The following is a 10968-nucleotide window of genomic DNA, read 5'->3' as shown; positions in this document are numbered from 1 at the left end:
TATATATATATATATATATATACTGAGAAAAGGGAATGCCCCTTTTCTCAGAATGCTTCTGCTTTAGGGGAAGAAAGGAAAAGGAACAAATGAGTAAAATGAAATGTGTTAATTGCCAAGACATAAATATTTATTAGAACCACGAGAATATAGAAAGGGACACACATGCCACCAAAGAAGAATCAGCGAGCATTCCTGAAGAATGAGGAAGAGAGACTTCTTCAAACAAAGAATGAAGAGAACAAGAGTAGAGGTGTGGAGCAATTTGGCTTTGAGGGAAACCAGAAACAGGAAACGAGAGAACCATTCATGCCCCTGAGGGCTGATACAGATGGAAGGAAAGTGGAATAGGCAGGAGCCATGTGCAACGGGACACTACGCCGTGGGAAACAACTTGGACTAAACTTTGGAGACGACTTGAAGCAGACAAGAAAGGGAATAACAGGTCCACTTTCTGGAATTTGGAACAAAGCTGAAGTTCCGGTCCCCACTGTTTATGGCAATTAAAATTTGCCAGCTCTGTACCTCAGTCTCTTACTTTTAAATGTGAGCGCTAATCTGAAAGAAGTCTTCTGTGTTTCCATAGGAATGGCTTAGTGATGGACTTACTTGGCATCTCTCTGTTTTTCTCTATGTTTTCGAGTGGTTTTCTACAGTCAAATTGTTAATGAAATGAATGAAACGAAAATTTTCTTTAGTAATATGGCAAAAATATGGATAACTTTTTTTTGACAAATGTTAAAATTGGTATCACTCAAGTCCTAATGAAGTAGACATCGCAGGCTAAGTGAACAAAAACTGTTAAGGTCATTTAAGGAACATACAGAATGGAATTTCCTCTTAATTAAATTATTTCCAAGAACATTGATTTCAAAAAGTAATTGTCCATACACTGATAAGTTTGGTGTAGGAATAACAAAAAGATGAAATTTGTTTTATACTTTGGAAGATACAATTTCTACATTTAAGTCTATAAAATACAGAGAAAAGATATTTGAAGCCTACATAAAGTACAGCCCTGGAAATTAGAAAATGGAAGTAGCATTTATGAAAAAAGTGTATACGTATTTAGGAGGCTAGAATAATTTTCACATGCTTACTCATAAAATGCTATTGCCCGGCTTTTCTGTTACGTGTTAATAACAACCCATATGTGTCAAGTGCATGTATCACACCAAGAGAAAATATTTTAAATGCCAAGTAAATACCACAATAAAAGTATGAAAAATACTTCACTGATGGTTTTACTTTACAAGTTCCTTTGATGTTTCTTTTTCCCCGCATTTTTCTAGAACACAATAAGAAAGGGGGCATTTTACTTCAGAGAAGGATTTTGTTGTGGTACAATTTTACAACTATTCAGTTTATATTTAACCAGAAATTGAAAATATTCCAGTTTGTAATTTTAAAAAAACAGGTGCTTAGAAACAGGCAGGGTTGAGGCTTATTTTCAGAGTAGTGAGTCTTTCAAAATGTGTTAAAAGATATGGTACCTGAGTTTCCTTTTTCCACAATAAGCTTTTCTTTCGGTTTATGCTGCCTGGAATAAAGTTTTGCAAGACTGAATAACCCTTCACTTGTTAGATACAATAGTTTTCTTTTCGGCAAAAACTCTTTTATCAATTTCTCCCTGTTTGAGTCTCAGACACATTTCAATATTAATTCAAGGATATCTGATTTGAGTGCGCATTATCTCTGGAACCAATTTTCGAACATGGAGTTCCCTCTTTCGCTTATGTAAAAAACAGTGGATCCCTTTAGCATTGTAGAGAATTTGGTTACTTGACTGTGTTTTCGTTCCCTTAATGTATTAGCAAATGCAATGCTGGTTAATATTTTGCTATTTGCAATACTAACCAGCTATTCATTTTAAATTCAATGTAACCGGCACATGCTTGCCATACTTAGTCGTCAGGGTTCATCATAGGGAACTTGAACCTGTACATGATATACCTTTATTCTTTTTTTCCATTCCCCTTCCCTCCCGTCAACACTTCTTCTCTCCATTTACAAAAAAATTGTTTCTCTTGTTTTTCTTGTATTCTTTTTAAAATACCTATTGCCTTCCTTCCCGTACCCATTTTTTCCCTTGTTCCCCTTCCCATTTGAACATATTCTTCCTAAATCCAAAACCTGTACTCTATTTTAGTTAATTTTAACGTTTGGGTTTCTCACCCAAAAGAAACAATGTGATATTTATTCTATTTTATTTTATTGGTACTAGGGATCAAACTTGCCACCTTGCATTTGCGAGGCAGGCAACAGAACCACTAAGCTAAATCCCTGGCCAACAGTGTGATATTTAAGCATGTGTCTGATATATTTCAATTAAAATTAAGTTCTTGAGATATATCAATTTACATTAAAATGTCTCTATCGTTCTTTATGGCAGTATACTACTCCTTTGTATGTAAAAAGCCACAATTACTTCATTTATTATCTGTTAATGGGCATATGGGCTGTTTCTAAGGTTTAGCTATTATAAATTTTACTCTATAAACATGGATATGCATATATATTGCTGTGGTATGATGCTTTTAACTCTTTTGCGAGCATACCTAATAGGGGAATAGCTGGGTCAAATTAAGCTCTAATTTTAGCAATTTTAAAGACTCTCCAGCTGTTTTCCATACTGTTTGTACCAATTTATACTCCTACCTTACGATGGAGAATGGTTTCTTTTTCCCCACGGCCTTTCCAGCATTTGTTGCTGTTTGATTTCACTCTGAAGTGAGATGAGATCTCTGTGTTGTTTTAATTTGGTGTTTTTTGTTTGTTTGTTTGTTTTACAGGGGAAAGAGTGAACGCAGTCCCCCACTACCACAAATTAGGCAGTCCAGTTTCCCGCATTTGGGGACATCGCAGGGTTCAGCACATCCGGAGTGCAATGGATGAGCCTCACCCTGGAAACACCACCTTTGTCATCATGGCATCTCCCCTGACAGGCTAGTATTGTTTTATTTTGTTTTCTTCAGTACTGGGGATTGAACTTGGGTCCTTGCACTTGTGAGATAGGGCGGGGAACCCCTGAGCGAATTCCCCAGCTCCTGTGTTGTTTTAATTTGTGTATCTCAAATGTCGCACATTTTTTCATGTATTTACCGGCTGTTTGTACTTCTTCATCTGAAAAGTATCGATTCATTTCAAATGATCGTTTTAGATTGTCTTTAATTTTGGATAGTCTGAGTTTTTTTCTGTATGTATTCTAGATATTTGTCCTTTGAAGAATGGCTGGTAAATTTTTTTCCCACAAAGCAGGTCATCTTGTCACTATAGTGGTTTCCTTAGCTGTGCCGAAGAACTTTTCTTTTCCCTCATTGAGTTTATTGGTACATTTCAGGTATACAGTACAGTTGCATTCATCATTGCCAAAGCACTTTTAATATGATGTGATCCCAGTTGTTGATTCTTCATACTATTGCTTGTGCAACCTGAGGTTTTCTTTTCATAATGTGCGCCTACACCTCTATCTTCAACAGTTTTACCTATTCTATCCAATCAGCATATTAAGCTTTTCTGTTTCAATATTTACATTTTTGACTCATTTTGACATGGATTACGGCATGGTAAAAGATAATGGTCTAGGTTTGAGCTTTAATATTCAGCATGTGAGGACAGGTTTCCTAGCACCATTTGTTAAAGAGGCTGTCTCTCTTTCCGTGAGGTGTTTGGACTAATGTTAAAGAAAACAGCTGAGTGTTCTGGGAGTTATTTCTGTATCTTCTATTGTGATCCATTGATCCTCAGATTTTTTTTTTCAGTGCCATTTCTTTTTGTCACAGTAGCTGTGTAATATATTTCATGGATTTTGGTGCATCCTGCCATGTCTTTGTTGTCCAGACTGTTTGCATCATTCTAGCTCTCTTCTGGTTCAAAATTAATTTTAGGATTATTTCCTATACTTCTGCAGATGTGCTAAGGGTATTTTGATTTTGGTTGCATTAAATTTCTATAACCATGTTGGAAGTATGGCCATTTTTACTATGTTTGTTCTGCCTATCTAAGAACAACGGATAGCTTTCCATTTTCTGAGGTCCTATTTGATCTCCTTTTTCACAGTATTGTAGTTTTCAGTGTAAGAGTTTTTACTTCCTTCATTAGATTGATTCTGAAATGTTTCGTTGTTCTTGATGCTGTTGTGAAAGGTGTTGTTTCTCTTAATTTCTCTCTCAGTGAGTTTGTTATCCATGGTATATGGAATAGGACTGCTATTGATTTTTGAGTGCCAACTTTGGACCCTGCTGTGTGACCAGTATTGCTTATTAAATTTAGGAGCTTTTTATGGAGTTTTTGGAGCCTTCTATGGAGACTATCACCTGAGCAGCTTTCTGAAGGTGACAAAGGTTTGAATGTGTACATTTGTCATGAGGTTGGTTAACCTTCTACCAGTCTCTCTTTTCTTTTGTCCTGAACATCTTTCTGTTCCAAGGCATGGAAGAAGTGCAATGTTCCAGTTGAATTTAGGCTGCCATTGTGCAGTCCTTTCAGTCAAGAGTAGTTTCTGATCTTGTATAAATTGCCTGCAGCCATGGAACAGTAGCTTATGCAAGAACAATCACCTACATTTTCTCTTCTCATGCCATCCTGATCATATCATTCACTACATAGCTAAGTTGTTTTTAATGCACTATTTTACTAAATCTGTGGGAGTAGAATTTGTTCTAGAGCTCTTGATTATTTCTGATCTCATTTTCTCAGAACCCTCACATATCTCATTACCTAGTGCAGCCTGATGTTTAAACAAATGTAATTTGGTAGCGATTAGGGCAGACTTTACTTCTAACATTAGCACTATCATTTATTAGGTGAATGATTCAATTATGTAATTTTCTGAGACAAAGAAAAAACTTCAGATGCTTCTAAATTCTTTTTATTTTCTTTTTGTTTTTTTGAGACAGGATTTCACTGTGTAGTTGAGACTGACTTGGAACTCACTATGTAGCCCAACTCACAGCAATCCTCCTGCCTCAGTCTCCCAAGTGCTGGGATTACAGTTGTGTGCCACCATGCCCGGCCTAAGATATTTCTAAATTCTGAACTAGACTGATCTAGTCAAAAAAGCAACTGGATTTGTAGAATATTAAAAATGTAAAGCAAAATACTTGTAGATATTAAAGAAAATAAAGGTAGTGGTGATTTTTGAGGTCAAGGTCTATGAGAACAGTGAGGTAAGCTCAGCATTTGGGGCATCTTTCTCTTGGCATTTGGTGATGCTGGAAAAATCACCTTAGCAGAATAAAGGCTAAGGAGGTCTTTTAGAGATTTCACAGGGTGTGGCAGTCACAAAAGTGCTGCCCAACAATTTTCAGGGAAAAAATCTGATAAACTGCTTACACTTTTGGTAGGAATCATGAAAGGCAACATCATTAAAAAAAGAGTTAAATGAAAAAAGGGAGCAGATAACATTTGCAAACCCCGAAGTTAATCTACTGTGCCCTCTTGTCATGAGCTAACTTTGATCATCTCTAGGAGACTGTGACATCCAGTGCCATGAATTACTTCTATAATTTTTGAATTGTGTCTAATATTTAATAAGAGAAACAACAATACCAACCAGACGAGCCCTTAGCAGAGTCAGTGGTATTGACCTTGAGAGGAAGGGTGGTGCTCTTGTCCTGAGAGGGTAGCTTGGGAGTCAGGGTGATAGAAGACAGGGACAGGTCAGTTTGCAAAGTTCCATGGGGTCTTTTCGGTCTTTTTGAAACTATACAGTAAGAGTAGGTGTTAGGTCAAAAGGCAAGAGGGGACTCAGCAGTGCTGTCAGGCTCCATGGGCTATTTGTCTGGAAAGGCTTCCTTGTATTTGTGATGCAGTCCTAGGAACTCAGATTAACTTTAACAGAAAGTCTGAGTGGTTAATAACTGGTGTCTTACAACTGTATTCAAATACTGGCTGAGCATCATATCCTCCCACACTCAACCTGCACCATTTGATGTTGTGCTGCGTGTGCAATGAGCTGCAGGCTGAAGTGAGAAAGTCAAGTGTGGCTGTGCCACCAGGAAATGGGGCAGTGGCATACAAGGACTGAAGCCAGTGAGAATGTTTCATACAAAGTGTGTACAGATCTGTATCTATGGTCACAAAAACCAGCCCTATAGAAACCTTGCTACTGGCGACGTGTTTTACATTTAACTCTGCCCGCTTTCAGATATAAGAATGTCAGTAATTTCATCTACATCTCTCCATCAACCAGTGATGTGGAATATTTTTTCATATATTTACTTGCTGCTTTTACTTCTTTGTCTGAGAAATAATCTGTTCATTTCAGAGGCCCATTTTTGAATCAGGTCTTTATATTTGGGGGCTGAATTTTTTTGAGTTCTTTATATATTCTAGATAAGAGTCCTTTGTCTGAGGAGCAGCTGGTAAAATTTTTTCACACATTGTAGGTTGTCTCTTAGTTCTGTTGATGGCTTCTTTTGCAGTGTAGAAGCTTTTTAATAAGATGAGATCCCAGTTGTTGATTCTTTCTGCTAGTTCCGATGCTACTGAGAATTTGTTCATAAAGTCTTTTCTCATGACAACGTCTTTGAGAGGTGCAGATGAAAAACAATGCTGAGATTTCACCTCACCCCACAAAGAATGGCTGCTATCAAGAAATCACACAATAACAAATGTTGGTGGGTTGTGGGGAGAAAGGAACCCTTCTCCATTGTTGGTGGGAGTGTAACCATTATGGAAATCAATGTGGAGATACCTCAAAGAACCAAGATTAGAGGTTCCATTTGACCCAGCTATTCCTCTACTGGGTATTTTCCCAATATAACTAAAAGAATCATACCACAGTGATATATGCACATCCATGTTTATGGTGGCACAGTTTGTAATGGTTAAAACTTGGAAACAGCCCATTTGCCCATCAGTTGGAGACTGGATAAAAAAGATATGATTTTTCTATAAAATGGAATACTACTCAGACATAAAGAATGAGAAATTAGAGACATGCATAGGAAAATGGATGTATATTGAGGATATACTCTTAAGTGAAGTAAATAAGTCACATATGTGCAAATACCAAATAATTTCTCTGGAGTGAAAAACTATAATTGTAAGTAAGATCCTAATGGTAAAATTGACAATGTGAAATAGGAAGAAAAGGGCTAAAGGTGTAGGGGAAGTGGGAAGGGTAGGGGAAAGGAAATAAGGGAAAAGAAAATAAACATGAGAAAATGAAAAAATGGAAATAAAGTATTTGTAAATAGGGAAGGGAGGAGGGGGTGAAGGGAGGCCAGGGTTAAGGCAAAAAAATGAGAACCAAGACCTGTCATGTAAAGGTACAAGATCCCAATGATGAATGTAACTGTACTGTATACCTAAAATGTACCAATTGAACTCAATGAGAAAAAAAAAAAAGAATGTCAGTAATAATCATTATGGATGAATTTCATCTACTGTTAAGAAAAAAGTTACACTGAAGAACATGTGCCATCATTCATTTGTACAGAATTTCAAATAAAAAATCATACAAATTAAGAAACATAATTTGTAAAATCATATGTACATAGGTGTCTGTAGGATGTAAAGTAGAAATACATCACTAGAAAAGTTCACAAAAGAGCTGTAATAGTGTCAGTTTTCTACTTCATTTCACAAACATGATGATTCCTTACATGTATTTGCGTATATTTTCACATTTGAACTTTTTGAAATTATATGGTCTTAAATGGTTTATTTTAATTGCTATAGAGACATCTTAACAAATTTGCTTTACTAATATTTTACTTTTTATTAATAAAGGGGACATACATTTAATTAAAATTAAATTCATTTTTAAAATTAAAATCATTTTTTTTTCAGGTAAGATACAATAAACATTAAAGTAGCAAGAAAAAAATAAGACATTCCAGAAGAATTGACCTCAATGCAAACAGAAAATAACAAACTATAGACACACATGGAGTTTCAATAAAACAACTGAGGAAGTCCAACACGACAAAGGTCATACATTTTTAGAGGAAAAAACTGCCTGAGAAATTCAAGAGTATAAAAAGGAAATCATTGTAAATTATGGAACTTAATAATAAAATAGAAATTAAAATCATCAAATAATAAGAAAAGCATAGTGCAGTGCTAATAGACAAAATTTGGAACACTGAGGCAAATTTCACTTTTTGGGTAAAAAACAAAACATTATGGTACATTGATATATCTATTGTTTAGGCCATTCATAAACTAAAAATGCTTCCATGTAATATTTGAGTCATATATAAAAATTACACATCACATGAAATTTAAACTTAACTGAGAATTGTCTATTTTTATATGCTAATACTGGTACCCTTAATATAGGATAAGTTTGAAAGCAGCCTTAACACTGATCGAGAAAATTGAATACAGGAAATATTTATAAAAGGATTAATGGAAATTTTAATGGAAAGAAATATAGTATACAAGAATGTTAAAACAATAAGGGACAAGTAGTAAGGTTCAATATCTACAGTATGTGTAACATGTAAAATCAGATGTTAATAGGTGTCTGTAGCATGTAGAAATAGATCACTAGAAAAGTTAACAAAAGAGCTGTAATAGTGTCAGTATTCTACTTCATTTCACAAACATGATGATTGCTTACATGTATTTGTGTATATTTTTCACAATTAAAAAGGACAGCGAATAGAATATAGTATTATCTGAAGTGATAACCACTGAGAACTAGGAAAGATTAATAGATTCAGGAAGGTTTAGGAATCCTTGATGGCATAAATAAAAAGAAAACTACACTTTCACATCAAGTTAAACCTCTAAACTCTTAATCAACAGAGAGACATTAAAAGCATCCTGAGAAAACAGTATGTAGTTAAAAGACACAGAGAGAGAAAATAAAAATTCCTACAAACGGAAACACAAAGACTTAGCTTAAAACTACTGATAAGAAATAATAATGTACTATTCTATGCCCATTATAGAGATAATTTGGGAATAAATATAAAATAAAGACATTTGGCACCATAAAAAACAGAGTATTCAAAACCAGTAGCCTCATACTAAAGGAACCCAAGGTAAGTTCTTTAGGCAGAAAAAAAATGACCACAAATAAAACATCAAAATAAAAAGACAACAAATTGCAGTAGAAAGAATAAAAAGGTAAAAATTTTCAGGTGTATGAATTTTGAAATATATGATTGTAAGTATTTTTTATGAAATGGATAAAATATAAGAAATTAAAATTTAAAACAAAGAAAGAAATGAAGTTAGAATTCTAGAATACCTCCATTATTTACAAATAAAGTAAACATGGCAAAAATATTTTGATGGGTCAAGTTGTATCCTAATATCTCAAATGACATAGGAATGTATAAAAACTACATTCATATATGTGGGGAACTGGATCATCATCTACTTCATGATGATGATCACTATCTACACAATTAATTCAAAACAAAAAAAGAATAAAAAATAGAACATAAAGCATGCAATGAAATTATACATGAATCATTTATACTTAGTTTAAAAAATTTACAGATGAAAGAATAAAAATTAATGAATAAAGAATTATTAACATACAGTCCAGAATGCATAGGAATTGTAAAATTGTATAACTATAACAACAGCCTCAAAATGCTTAAAGCAAAAATTAATAGATATAAAAAAGATATATAACAAAAACAGACAAATGTCCAAACTTTATGAGAAATCTTCTGGTTAGTCAGAAAAAACAAAACAAAACAAAACGCATTAAGGATAAAGGCGCATTCAACAGTATAATTACCAACTTTGACCGCTTGCCTTAGACAGACCAGAACAACAGCATAATACACATACTTTTCAAATGCAAATAAAATGTTAGAAAATTTGCTATGTAAGTGCACTTGAGGAATGTTTTCATTACATTTCACAGTTTCAATTATACAAATCATATTCCTTCACAGTGTTAAGATAAATTAAAAGACAAATGAGTGGAAAAGCTCCGTATGTTTGGGAATGAGAGATATGCTTCTTAGTCATAAGTAGATTAACAAGAAATCACAATGAAAGTTAGAAAACACTTGGCACCTAAGAAAATAGTGTCAAATAGTACGGAAAACATGCAGTGCTGTGCTTAGAGATACAGTTACAAACTTAAAGTCATAAAATAGAAAAGGAAAGAAAGGCTAAGAATCAGTAAGAAAATTGTCTATTTTAAAAAGATATATAAAGAGCACTGGGCCATGCCCAAAATGCAACTACCGCCAGGCTTGGTGTTTAGATGTCAATATTCGGTTGTAACAAGAGGTATCCTATTTACCAGCCAATCTGACAATTCCCTAGTCTGGCAAAGTTCTATTGATATACTGCTTGTTTGGCAAATCCTAAAAAGTCTTCCAGCATCTCATCCCCGATGTTGGTAACTTTGTGTATGTTTTCCGTGTTGAGTTTTGGTGGACTACACCGTCCATGAGGAGTTTATCTTCACCCTGTAGTTAACATGTCTTGTATGTATAATTAAAAGCACTAATCAATTGGTTTGGGGTTGATGCAAGTGAGATCATGCTCAAAGGGCCTAGACTAAGGGAGGGAAGCATTTAAAATGAAGGTCTAGGCCTTGCCTGCAAAGAGATTAGAAGTATCTTGATGATTCTCTTGTTGGCATTGAAGAAATATACTGTCTAAGGGACCGGAATTTAGCTCAGCGGTTTGGTGGCCTGCCTTGCAAGCGCAAAGACCCAAGTTCAATTCCCGGTACCAAAAAAAAAAAAAAAAAAGGAATATACTGTCTGTTGCAGGAGGCAGTGTTAGAGCTTTTATTAAAAGTCTCTGTGACGAATTGCCTCTAGGAATTGCTGGGTGTCCTCTGGCTGACCACCAGTAAGACAGTGGGACTTAAGTCTTGCAGTCAAAAGATAGAGTCAAAGCCGGGTGTGGTGGCACACACCTGTAATCCCAGCACTTGGGAAGCTGAGGCAGGAGGATCGCTGTGAGTTCGAGACCAGCCTGGGCTACATAGTGAGTTCCAGGTTAGTCTCAACTACATAGTGAGACCCTGTCTCA

The 10968-nt window shown here is 35.1% G+C and overlaps 1 non-coding gene across 1 annotated transcript; it reads right to left on the bottom strand.

Annotated features, from left to right (window-relative positions):
* Positions 1-2789: 2789 nt before the first annotated feature.
* LOC117287174 lies at positions 2790-2953 on the bottom strand. Its single transcript, XR_004518386.1, has one exon. It is a non-coding gene; the product is annotated as a U1 spliceosomal RNA (small nuclear RNA).
* Between the last annotated feature and the right edge of the window lie 8015 nt (positions 2954-10968).

This window comes from Fukomys damarensis, unplaced genomic scaffold (assembly GCF_012274545.1).
Source record: "Fukomys damarensis isolate Sample0158 unplaced genomic scaffold, DMR_v1.0_HiC HiC_scaffold_21, whole genome shotgun sequence".
Taxonomy (NCBI): domain Eukaryota; kingdom Metazoa; phylum Chordata; class Mammalia; order Rodentia; family Bathyergidae; genus Fukomys; species Fukomys damarensis.
This window is presented reverse-complemented; position numbering and strand designations above follow the sequence as displayed.